Here is a 14125-nt window from a genome sequence, read left to right as displayed (position 1 = left end):
GCATTCCATTCCTTGGAAAATTGAAACTACAGCACAGCAATCAGAAATAAATATTTTAAACACCACAGAATCTACCAGAACAACATAATATCTTACTCTCCATCACAATGGCTTTAAAAAGTCATAACTATCTTCACGTCAAGTAACTTATTCATGTGTAGGAAGGAACTGCAGATGCTGGTTTATACCAAAGATAGACACAAAACACTGGAGTAACTCAGCGGGTCAGGCAGCATCTCTAGAGAAAAAGATTAGGCGACGTTTCGGATTGGAACCCTTCATCAGACTAAAGACTTCAGACTAACTTGTTCAAGCCGTTTACATATCTACAAATCCACATGCATCCCTCACATGGGTCGTTACATATTGCTCCTCGGGGCAGCAATGTCATCCTTTCTAGTTACCTATAGGTTGAGCAATCAGTTTACCTGTGCTGTTTGTTCAAGTGATTATTCAACTGCAGGCATACCCTGCCCTGCCCTTCAGGGCCTGATTGTTTGCTCAGCAGAGAGAACATGGAATATAGAAAAAAATTAATTTTTCACCAACTGCACATGGATATTGTTTCTATGTCACAGATGCAACAAAAAAATTAATTCGATTTCTGCGGAAAGTCAGCATCAATCCTTTTCCAGCATTTTCCTTGTAAGAAGTTACTTGTTAATCTAATCCTAATTTAAGTACAAACGTTATTTGGTTCAATATTATCAAGGTATGGAGACAAGCCAAAACTTATTAAATTTCAGAGAATCCAGAAACAGTAAAAACAATATCGTGGACATTAAGTTAGTACCTTCCCATCTTAATTGTTATTTCAATATCAAAACTTGTACTTACAGTGGTGAAATCCCTTAAGCTAAATGGAAACACAATAGCTTCTAACTACCCCTGCTGCAAACTTTCACAGGGATAGTTCATCTGATTGTTGAAGTAAGCTAACTGATGAACAAAAGGAGAGTAGGAGTACAAGGAAACAATTTTAAATTAAACTAATTTTAATAGGGGAGAAGAGCAATTGAAGGGATTTAGTGACTTGGAGATGAGAAGGGATGAAAGGCAATTCTCTGGTGTTTATTCTAAGGAAGCACAACTTCCACAGCCCATTTCTCACTGATTTTCTGATCATTCGTGCACCCTTAGCGACTTTGAAATCATTTTCCAAACAAAGCTGTATCATTACTTAAAATAAGTGAGATTCGGTAAAATATCCAGGGAAAGAAAATTCATCATGTTTGCATGTCAGTACTAGCATGCTCCAGGGACTGTTGGTTTTTACGGTGCATTATCCAAACAACCACATTGACAACCTATTTCACTTAGCTGCATCCTATCTAATCAGTCAATTACATTCTCAGTTGCTCATAAACGATAATAACCTACATTAATGGCCATTATGTTACTCTTGACCATCGATAACTTTTGAGATACATAATCCCAAACACAAAAACAAATCACGATCAAATTAATGAATAAATTGAATATGTATTTGCAGTAAACGCATCATGACTACACCAAGCAGTTAGTTGTTCTATCACTATTATGGTTTCATCACCTGCATTATAAAGAGAGACAGACATCAATTGTAACCAGAAACATACAATGAATCCGATGAAATACTGTAAATATACAATGTGTTATCATCTTAAAACAGGTCAAGAATTTAGATGAATATTGTTAAGGGCCTGCATTTAAAATTCTAATTTTATCCTTTTCTTTTGCTGACAGCCTTGCTGAGTTTATCCAGCTTACTTTCCATTTAACACTATTTGCATAGCCAGTGTTTACAATTAATCGGCATGGCTTAGCCACAATTCAACCATCTTGAAATATACATCACAATGCATCTTGCTTGATAATCAACTACCTAATTTCTTGAAATTAAAACAAACATTACTCATTCCATTACTCACTTCTTGTCTACACTATTGCATGTGTTATTCCTTGATTAGGCCTGTACCACTTGCCCTTCAATACCTTCCCATCATAAAACTAGAATATATACTCGGTGATTATTAATTACTGACTTATTTGTACATTACTCATTCCATTCACAGATATCTTTCCCTTTTTGGCCCAAGTATTGACAGAATCATTGTTTGAATAACGAGCCCCGGCAAAGATTATTATTCTGCCTTATGGAGTATCAAACAAGTTTATTATACATTATTCAAAGTAATAAGACAAGCTACCTTGTTTGCACAGGACACACTGATGCAAACAACTGTTCTGATCATCTTAATCTGTTTGAAAGTTAAAATAATACAATAAAAGCATCCTACCTTTGCACCATCTTGTTTGATACCTGTATTTATATATTTAACCACTTCACAGGAGGAACCAAGCAGCTAACTTACAACTCTTAATAGATTAAGCCTTTACTTCTTCATTTAACTCGTCAAATTTCTACCCACTTCTTTCATTATATTGTTGACATAATTTATCACTTCTCACCTCGACCATTTTCCTTGCTCTTCCCGTAGGCCTCAAAACTTGGTATATTTAGGTCCTTCCTCTGACCATCCTGTACCCATGCCTCAGAAATGTTGGAATTAACAACAAAGATAGGAGATTTTCCTATGGTAGTATTAGCTCTCAGGGTCCAAAATCAAAAGCATTAAGGTAGTAATCTGGATAAGAATTGAATATTTGGTTCAAAGGTAGATGTTGAGGGAAATGGATTTCAATTCAAGGGACATTGCCACATTTCCTATGGAAAGAGGAAACTGTTCTGCTGAGATGGGCTTCACTTGAATTGAACTGGAACCAGCATTCTAACAAATCAAATAATAAGAGCTGTGCCATAGGGCTTTCCACTAAAAGTAACCACGATAAAGAGGAGACAAAGAGCAATAGTGCAGGGAAAGAATAACCAGAGCCGACCAGGAAGGAACGCAGTACACAAATTTAACCGTAGAACTCTAATTAGAAAAAGACACAAAATATTGGAATAACTCAGCGGACGGATCAGCATGTCAGAACACGGATAGGTAATGTTTAAGTTCGGGTTCTTTTTTTTTCAGACTGAATGTTTGGGGGGGGGGGGGGGGTGGGGGGGTGGGGGGCTGGGGGGTTTAAAGTGAACTGGAAGCAGGACAATGCCTGGTGAGTTAATGGTGGTTACTGGTGAAGGTTTGTTTTTAAAATAGGCTGATGGTTGGGCAAAGTCCAGAGTAGAAAATATAAAAGGTGCGAGATGAGGATAGAAGTGCTAATTTTGAAGCCAGAGGGTTAGAACGTAGGTGGAAGGACAGGGGTGGGGGAGAAATAGGTGCGTGTCCTGTTGGGACTCGGGGAAGGGATGGGGTGCGGGGTAGTTTGAGGTTAGATAGTAAGCTTCCCAATCGGAATACGAGGTGCTGTTCCTGCAGTTTGTGTGTGTACAACCTAACAGCATGAACCACATGCAAACTAGAAAAACAATATCTCACATTCCGCATGGGTAGATTTCAACCTAACCATGTGAACGTCAAATTCTTCAACTTTAGGCAACTAACCCCAACTCGCTATGTCCCCCTTTCCCTGTGCCCCACTTGGACATGTACGCATTTCTCCCCTGCCCTCCACCCACACTCCTTCCCCGGCTTCACAATTCGCACTTCTATCCTTACCTCACACCTTTTGTCTTATTATCTCTTGACTTTGTACAGCTATTTCTTATACATTAAAAAAATACTCACCTGTATCTACCTATTGCTTGCCAGCTTTTCTCCTTCCCAACTTTCTCCTCCACCCCCACCCCCCCCACAACCAGTTTGAAGGGTCCCGACCTGAAAAGTCATGTCCCTTTTCCCCAGAGATGCTGTGTGACCCATTGAGTTACTCTAGCATTGTGTCTTTTTTGTAAACCAGCACACGCAGCTCCTTGTTTATTTAACAACTCTAATTAAAGATAGAGTAGACAAAGATGGTCCAAATACAAAACAGGAAGTATTTGATCTGAATACTTGAAATATCTGTAACATTCAGATAAAATAAATAATTGGGTATTATCTAACGGTCACTAAAGATACGTGGTTGCAAACTAATGAAATTTTAAAAGGTAAGAGGAGATGGATTGCCATGATGAAAAAGGATAGGATAAAGACAGTAGAGAGAGAAAATACTAATTTGGTAAATCAAAAGTAGAATTAGCTTTTGTGGAGCCAGTAAGTGGGATCAAATAAAACATTGGTAATAGCTGTTCACAGGCCTGGTAATGTAGAGCACAGTACAAATCAGCAAAATGGATACAGAACAAAGGATAAACAGTTATTACAGGGAATGTACATATATACCCAAATTAGCAGTTAAATGTATGGAGGACAAATTCAGAATAAATATAAAATGGTATGCCAAATTTTGAAAAACTGAGAAGGAAACAGGCTATTTTAGATCTAGAATTGTGCAATGAAATGTAATTGCAAACAGACCTAGAGAGTAATTCATGAAACAACATATCAAGATGTACACTAACTTTGCTTGGTCAAAAACCGGGTCTCAAACCTAAAAGCACACTTCAAGGATACTAGGTTTGAATTGACAATGATAGTTTGGGTAGTTACATTAAAAGGAATAACAGTAGACAAGCAAATTCATAATGTTTGAAGGATAAATACATGGTTCATAACAAAATTTCTACTCCTTTTAAGCACAAAGTCAACAGAAAAACTATCTCTGGCTAATTAGAGAAGTTAAAATTCATCAAAATAATTGTAGCTGATCTTTGAGCAACAAAGGATGCTAGAGAGAGATCAGAATGGAATTATGAGCTTGAAGGGAGAAATAGAGGCCGAGGGGCATCCTTGCAGACTGAAGGTGTTGCTTCACCATAGCAGAGGCAAATGCATGAAAGTTACAGTATCACATTAAAGAGTAAAAGCTAATAATTAGGGGATTGGACACATTAGAGGCAGGAAACATGTTCCCAATGTTGGGGGAGTCCAGAACAAGGGGCCACAGTTTAAGAATAAGGGGTAGGCCATTTAGAACGGAGATGAGGAAGAACTTTTTCAGTCAGAGAGTGGTGAAGGTGTGGAATTCTCTGCCTCAGAAGGCAGTGGAGGCCAGTTCGTTGGATGCTTTCAAGAGAGAGCTGGATAGAGCTCTTAAGGATAGCGGAGTGAGGGGGTATGGGGAGAAGGCAGGAACGGGGTACTGATTGAGAGTGATCAGCCATGATCGCATTGAATGGCGGTGCTGGCTCGAAGGGCTGAATGGCCTACTCCTGCACCTATTGTCTATTGTCTATTGTAAACATGAAGACTGGAAAAATTTCAAATTTCAGCAAATGAGAACCAGGAAATTGACAAAAAAAGTGAAACCAAATTAAAGGTACAAAGACTTAATTATCTTTAATTAGACTTTATTGGACTTCATCTTGCAGTAAATGTTGTATACTTCATCTGTATACTTGTGGACGGCTTGATTGTAATCATGTATGGTCTTCTCTTTGACATGTGATAATCACTGCTGGCTAGCATTGCAACCTTGCAGCGACACTGCATAGTCAACAGAATCGGCGTCTATCATTAGAACAAGCATGAAAATGATAAGCTCAACTTGATCCATAGCATATTCAAAAAGGACCCACTTTTGAATAAATAATAGCTAACCTGCTGCATAGAACACTGTTTTTAATCCAGTGAGGCTATACAGTTGCCAATTAGCAGATCTATTCTTTGATAAAAACGCGTTTTTTAAAAACTAGGTCTGTACTTACCATATAACCATATAACAACTACAGCACGGAAACAGGCCCGTTCGGCCCTACCAGTCCATGCCGACCACTCTCCCTGACCTAGTCTCATCTACCTGCACTCAGACCATAACCCTCTAATCCCCTCTTATACTTACTATGAAAAATACCAAAATCCTATATCAAAGCAAAAAAGCAAATATGATGGAATGCAGAGGTGGTTTCTGTGCCCTTGGACCCCACTGTGCTACCAATCTCTACCCAGATATTAATATGTTTCCACATAAATTAATGTTATAAAGAACCACCCAAGCAAGAGTAACCTGTGCAATTAAGACATTGAAAGAATCAGAACATTTACAAAGCTCATGACTATTTGGTTCGTTATATTTGTGCTGATCAAAAGAAACAATTAAAGCTCACAAGAATTATTCTCACTCATGACTGTTAACTCTACCCCGATTCTAGGGCAATTGAAAATAACCAGTTAACCTACTTGCTGTATTGGGATGTCTGGGGAAGGCACTAAAGCACCCGGGAGGAACCCAAATAATCTCAGGGAGAAGTCATTGTCACCATGCTAAGCACAATTGACAAAACTAGAGTCAGTCATAGACCAAGGTAACAGGCCCTTAGCTCAAGTTGCCCATGCAGACCAAGATGCCCCATCTGCACTAGTCCCACCTGCCTGCGTTTGGCCCATATTCCTCTAAACCTATCCTATTTTGGCCCATATCCCTCTAAATCTTTCCTATTTATGTACCTGTCCAAATGTCTTTTAAATATTGTGATATCTGCTTCAAATATATCATCTGGCAGCTCGTTTCATATACTTACCACCCTCTGTGTGATAAAGCTACCCCTCAGGTTCCTATGAAATGTTCCCCTTTCACATACCTATGCTCTCTGATTCTTGATTCCCCTACTCTGGGTTAAAAAGTGTCCAATCACCCTATCTATTTCCCTCATGATCTTATACACCTCTACAAGATCACCCCTCGTCCTCCTGCACTCTAGGGATCATTGTCCTAGCCTGTCCTATCTCTCCCAAAACTCAGGCCCTCAAATCCTGGTAACGTCCTTGTAAACCTTCTCTGCACTTTGTCCACTTTAATAATATCCTTCCTCTAGCAGGGCGACCAAAACTGAACATGATACTCCAAATGCCTCCTCACCAACGTCTTTTACAGCTGTAACATAACATCCCAAATTCTATACTCAATACCCTGACCGATGAAGGCCAATGTACCAAAAGGCTTCTTGACCACCCTATCTACCTTTGATGCCACTTTCAAAGAACTATGTGCCTGCATTCCTAGATCCCTCTGCTCTACACTTCGCAGCACCCTGCCACTCACTGAAAAATTTGACATCCCATAATGCAACACACCATTAACCTGCATTAAACTCCATGAACCATTCCTCAGCCCACTTGCCCAACTGATCAAATTACTACTATAATTTTTGATGATCATCTTTGTTACCTGCAAACTTACTGATCACACCTTCAACATTCTCATGCAAATTGCTGATATAATCAAAAAATAGCAATGGACCCAGCACCGATCCCTGAAGCACAACACTAATCACAGCCCTCCAGTCCGAAAAACAATCTTCCATCATTACCCTCTGCTTTATTCCATGAAGCCAATTCTTCATCCAGTCAGCTAGCTCTCCCTTGTTCCCATGTGATCTGACCTTACAGGCAACCATGTGGAACCTTATCAAATGCCTTGCTGAAATCCATATAGAAACATCTCCAACTTTGTCCTCATCAACCTTTTTGGTTCCTTCTTCAAAAAAACTGTTTTCGAAGTCAAGAAGTTTTATTACATATTATGTGAAAACAATCCCCCACAATAGGAGGTGGAAAAATAAAAGAATTGGAAATAAACCACATAATTCCACTGGGTGGCACTGCGATGGCAGCCTCGCTTACAGTCAGTCTTTCCTTTTCGTCCTTTTTTTGTTATTTTTGGGGAGTTTTAAAAGTCTGTGTTAATGTTCTCTGGTTTGTCTTATGTAGGGGGTGGGGGAAGGGGTTGGGGGAAACGTTTTTTCAATCTCTTACCTTGCCGGAGATGTGATTGTTTTCCGGATCGTATCTCCGGTCGCTCAGCGGCCTAACATCATGGAGCTGGAGGCCTTGCCTGGGAATGACTTTGAGCCCCGCAGGGCGTGGACTTACCATCTGAGCGTGGATCGACGCTCCAACCGTGGCCTGCGGACTTTAACATTAAGGAGCTCGCAATCTCGGGTTGAGACCGAAGTCGGGAACTCCAAGCTGCATGAAGTTCGACAAGCCCCGACCTGGGGTAGATCGCCCGGTGCGGGGGAGCTGAGATTCCTCCCTCCCCCCCCCCCCCCCCCCCAATGCAGGAGCTTGATCGCCCCAGCGAGGAAAGCCCACCGCCGGCTACGGGAGTCAAGATCGTCCCGTCAACGGAAGGTTAGAGGCCCCCGACTACTGGAGGACAAAGAAGGGAGAGATTGAACTTTTGCCTTCCATCACAGTGAGGAATGTGGAGGAGTGACTGTGGTGGATGTTCATGTTCATTTTGCATGTCCTGTTGCTTTTTATTGTAATGATGACTGTATGGCAAATGAAATTCCTCGTATGTTGCAAAGCATATTTGGCTAATAAAGTATGATTGTGATAAAGGCGAGGGGATGGTGGAAATTGCAAGGCATGTTTTCGACAAGAATTGATTTCAAGGCCCAGACTTTCATGAAGGTACAGTTAAGGCTTCTCTTTGCAGACTATACATATTTTTTATTTCAAAAAATAACTGCAGAAATGCATACACTGGAAGTGGGTGGCCAATTTACTTCATGATGACAGCGAGTACCATTTAACCTGTTATTCTCACTTCAAAATTAAGGCCTAAATATAAATTTCCATTCCCTGTATAATAATCAGCATCAATTCACACATTTTGTTTATTAGTAATTTCATTGAAGATTCAATACTTGCTCATCTCGAAATTTACAAGCTTGCTCACCACCACCTTGACTGACGCAGCAAAACTATAGTCCATAACATTATTTGATAATTTTGTACATTGAAAATTGTAATCTAACTTACCATTTTTACCAACCTTAATGATTGAGGAAAACCTCAAATCGACAAGGAAGCATTCTCATCCAAAATTAAACGAGAGCAGTGGAACACAAATAGGACATTCAGTCCTCAAGCCTATTTCACTATTCAATGAGATCTTAACTGATCCAAGACCTAACTCGGTCTTTTTCTCTCATCGAAAGGCAAAGTATTGCAGATGCTGGAAATCTGAAATAAAAACAAATGCGGCAAATACTCAGCAGGTCAAGCAGCATCTGTGAGAGAGAAAAACAGTTAATACTTCAGTGGTATCTGAAATATTAACCCATGTTTTCTCCGATGGGTGCTGTTTAATTTGGTGAGTATTTCCAGCACATTCTGTTTTATTTATTTTCCATTATTCTTAATAAGCTGGATAATTAAAAACAGTCTCTCAGACTCAAATTTTTGAAACTAAACTTCTTGGGATGAGGAGAGGTGTTGCATTTTGGGAAGTCTAATCAAGGCAGGGCCTTCAATGAATGGCAGGGCACCGGAGACTTTCGCCTGTAAACTAGAGGATCAGGCAGAAGTTCAGCACCTGTGCCAGAGCTTGCACACCATCACTTCCTACAAGGTGAAACCAAGGGACAGTGCAAGTGACAGGGAGGCATCACTACCAGAAGAGCTCATTGCATTCTATGCACGCTTTGATAGGGAGAACACTGATGTGCCTTCCTGCACTCACATAGCCCCCCCGATGGTATTACAATCTCAGTCAAGGATGCCAACATCAGAAGATCTTCAGGAGAGTGAACCCTCGGAAAGCATCTGGACCTGATAGTTTACTGGTCGCATTCACAAAACCCGTATGGACCAAATGACTGGAGTTTTTGCAGACATCATCAATCTCGCATTACTGAGGTCTGAGGTTCATGGCTGGTCTAAAAGGGCATCAATCATTGTTCCATTTCGGAACACATGACAATAAAACATTTGAGTCTTGAAACCGAGTGCAGAATTATATTGTTACAGCTACAGAGAAAGTGCAGATAAAGAAAGAGCAAAGTCCACAACCAGATTGGTGGCATGATTGGGACTACATCTTTAGCTAATGGGAGGTCCGTTCAACTGTCTGATTACTGCGGGCAAGAAGCTGTTACTGAATCTGATGAGTTAAGGTTGGGTTGAGGAAGGGTCTCGACCCGAAACGTCACCCACTCCCTCTCTCCAGAGATGCTGCCTGTCCCGCTGAGTTACTCCAGCTTTTTGTGTCTATCCTGAATCCGATGATTTGTGTTTCAGGTTTTTGTGTCATCTGACCAACCGGAGAGGAGAGAAGAGGAAATGACCGGGGTATATTTGGCCTTTAATTACGTTGTTTACATTCCCGAGGCAGCATAAAGTGTAGATTAAGTCAATGAGGGGGGTGGACTGAGCTGCATTCACAACTCTCTGCAATTTCTTGCAGTCTGGGTATAATATCTGGAAGGGATTATTCTGAGATGTGAAAGATACTTTCCTCATGTTATCTATATACTAAAACTCTCGTTTGTTATCTTGTTTGTGAATGAACTTCAGCCAAAACGGTACACGATAGTGCGACAATTTTAGGCCCACCTTACTCACCATTGTCACTTTACTGATAATGCAAGTAGTTTTATTGAAATCGGTGTTATATTTTTAACGTTATTCACATTTTAAAGTTTAAAATGAGGGGAGGGGGAGGGGAGGAGGGAGAGAGGGGGGAGGGAAGAGTGGGGGAGAAGGGAGAGGGGAGGGGGGTTGAGGAGAGAGGGGGGGTGGGGAGGACAGGGTGCTGCACCAATGCAGGAGAAGTTTGGGCCCAATGGGTCCACTTGGTCTAGTAAAATCTAAAATTAGGGGTGATATCTCAGGATGAAACAGGAACATTTAGAACTGAAGGGAAACATGTTTTTTTGAACAGATGAGCTATTATTTAGAATTCTGCACCATCTGTGGTTCTAAATACTCAGACACTGAGTACATTCAAAGCTGAGTGACCAGGAAAATTAAGAGGTACAGAACAATTGTAACCTTTTTTAAATGGCATAGCCAGCTCAAGTGAAGTTTTCCCAGCTCGTGTAGTTGTCCCAATTCAAATACGGTTGTCCCAGCTCCTACTCCAGTTTTGGAAGAGGAGCTTCAAGAGCCTAGACAATGTGGAAAGATCTATTCCCTTTATTCATGGTGACTAAACCAGGAGGGATACATTTAAAGTAATTGGTGGAGGCAAGAGGGCAGATGAGAATTTTTTCTTCAACCAGAGGCTGGTAATCTGCAACTCGTTACTTGAATGGGTGACCAAACTCCTATCTAATTTAGAAAGAACTTGGATATGTACAAGAAGTGCATTACTTCCAGAAATAGGGACCTAGCACTGGAAGGTGGGATTATGTTGGGTAGTTCCAACACTAGTACAGACACACTGGACTGATTGCCTTCTCCTATGTTGTAAATTTGCTATAATTCCTACGCTTCTATTTCTTATCATCTTCAAGCAGCTGAATAATTGGTGCCTCAAAGACACCAAACCAGCATAAATAATTTTATCTCCCTGTCAATTCCTCTGAATATCTCAGAAAGTTCAATCAAATTGCCTCAGAAATACAAGGGAGTACAAAAGTTGGCATAAAAATGTCCTGCAATTAAACTCACAGGGTGCATTATTATTCTGCCACATATACAATGCATGTCCCCCGGGATCAGTTTATTAGGGATCTATTCAAGATATCAAAGGTATTTTCCATTATCCTCTAATTATGTTCTGTTTCAATTATATTTTAATGAGCTATATACAGAAATGCCACCTTTAACCATTAAAGTATTTTAGTCTCCCTGGGTGAACTAATATGTTTGGAAAGAATTGATCAGAATGACCAGAATAGGAAATTCAATATTCATGCCCCAAGAACAACTTTGCAGTATCACCATAGACTGCTGGCTAAGGTCTGAAAGATGCAGGCACTGCAGGTCAAATTTAATCTAACCATTAATTGCAATTGTCAATTTTCTATCATAGTCAAACTCACCAACGCTGCTTGGATTTGCCAGAATCACTAGCCTCCAGACCTCATTACAGTCTTGACACAAACATGGAACAGAAATGAAGCCTGAGTGGCTGTCCTTGACACCAAGAAGGCATTTGACAAAGTTTATCCAAAAGAAGCCCTGGCAATATTGCAATTAATATGAATCAATGGTAAACACATCAGTGGCTTCATTGCAACTAGCAGAAGATAAAGTGATTGTGGTTTTTGGAAGCCAGTCATTTCAGGCCCCAGATAATGCTGGAGTTCCTCAATGTTAGATGCTCAATCGATTTGCTGATTCATAACTGACCTTACCCTCAATCAAAGGTAGACAGAAAATGCAGGAGTAACTCAGCGAGTCAGGCAGCATCTCGGGAGAGAAGGAATGGGTGACGTTTCGGGTCGAGACCCTTCTTACCATCAATCAATGTCGATGGATGATATGTAATAATCAGTGTTCAGTTTCACTCAGCATGCATAGCTACATGCAGAAAATTCAGGTTTAGAGCACTAAACAGCAAATAACAAGAATAACCAAGAGAGATTCCAATCACATATCTCGGACATTCAATGATAATACTTTTGTCAAATTCTCAACGAATATACCAAGATTACTGACGGCAGGAAAGTTAACTGAACAAGTCACATAAACGTGTGAAAGCAGGCCTGACACAGGGCATTCTGTGCCAAGTGCCTCAATTCACAACTAGCAGTTCCTACCTGTTGGTGGAAAGCATTTACTGTAGCTCCCATGCTACTTGCCCAAGACCAGTATTCAGGGCAAAGTCACCACCAGCATAGAATGTAGCAGTTGTTTTCACGATCTACAAAATGCACTGCAGCCACTAATCAAGAGTCCTTCAACTTTACTAAATTCACATGTACCACATGTAGACAGCAGGTGCCGATGAACACCACCAACTCCATGAAATACAAAGCCAGTTCTTCGTTACCAGTTTATATGGCTGAATCACAAACCAAAATGGAGCACAAGAAACTGCAATACAGATTGCATAAGCAGTGCTTGTGCCTGTCATATCAGATGTCTTCCCCTGTTATCAGGCTTCTAAACAGTCCTTCCATTAGTTAAGGTAACATCCAATTCACTACTTCTCAATTGTGAACATTGAACTTTATCTGTGGAATTGATGTGCAACAATACTGAGAATTATATTCTGCATTCTGTATCTTCCACTTTGTTCTATTTATTGTACTTGAGTGGCTTAATTGAATACAATAATAAACCAAACCCTAGATATCGCCCGTAAATTTGCAATGTTTGTTCCTCAGATAGTTCAATCATACAAGTCATTTTGAGTCCAGAATTTCTTTTTTAAAGAAAGCTTAGCTTAGACAAGAGCTCCATTAAGATTTGTTCCAATGGAAGTTCAATGATCAAAGCTAATAAGCATAAAGTGTAGATTTTTACAGTTCAGCATGGAACATTCAACTGTACATGTACTGCCAGGTTTTAGGTACCCCATGCTAAATTGGAAGACCTATATTTATTGGCCATGCTCCACTAGCAAGGATTTTAATAAGGATTTTAAAAGGACTACTACACAGTTATGTTTTGATTAATGCATCTTGATTAAGTTTTTATCTTTATTGTTTTTAATTAAAAATATATTTTAGCTTCTATATTTATGAATAAAGTAAAACGAGTATATTTCTGAATGTTTCAAATGTCATGTATTGAACAATAGGGTGTGACCGATGGTAAAGCTGGGACAGGCCTTCAGCAGATGTTAGACTTCTAGAGGTGGTTTGTCAAAAGTGTTCATTCTATCTACCCCCATGTTATATCACTGTGGTCCCTTTGCTTGGTTCTGGGACCATCTGAACCAGCAAGATTGATCTTTCAGATCACAAAAGTAAAGCTCAAGACTTTGACGAGCACAAATGGTGGATGTCAGCAGCAGTCCAGACTCATAAAAATCCAGATTTTTATCTCTCTCCCTGGGATGTTGCCTGACATGTCCTTTCCAGTATTTTCTAATTGCAGATTGCCAGTGTTTGGCTATTTTGGTTATGGCTCTTAAATACGCTACGAGCAATATTTAAGTGGAGAAAATCAAGATATTTAATTAATTGAAAAGTACTGCATGTAAAACTAACTATTCAATCCAACCACATAATTTATTAGACATGTGATTTATGTCAAAACCAGCGCCAAACATAATGGTCATACAATCTGATATTTACAGTTCTGTCAGAGGACTGAAAACAGCTTATGTATTCTATCCCAAATTCACTACTACCAACAAATTAGGAAGGTCTCGACTTCATTCCCAATATGCGTTTTGTGAGCTATTCTCAACTGCAATAGTAATTGAAATAGAAAGCGCTGAGAGGTGA

General features: G+C 40.0%; 1 protein-coding gene across 22 annotated transcripts in view; it reads right to left on the bottom strand.

The window, feature by feature from the left end:
• The window catches only part of eif4g3b (eukaryotic translation initiation factor 4 gamma, 3b), a 209792-nt gene that overhangs the window by 130986 nt on the left and 64681 nt on the right, over nucleotides 1–14125 (bottom strand). The gene's annotated exons all lie outside the window — the stretch shown is intronic.

Source organism: Rhinoraja longicauda, chromosome 30 (assembly GCF_053455715.1).
Source record: "Rhinoraja longicauda isolate Sanriku21f chromosome 30, sRhiLon1.1, whole genome shotgun sequence".
NCBI lineage: Eukaryota > Metazoa > Chordata > Chondrichthyes > Rajiformes > Arhynchobatidae > Rhinoraja > Rhinoraja longicauda.
Note: the sequence above shows the minus strand (reverse complement) of the source record. Positions and strands in the feature narration are given on the sequence as shown.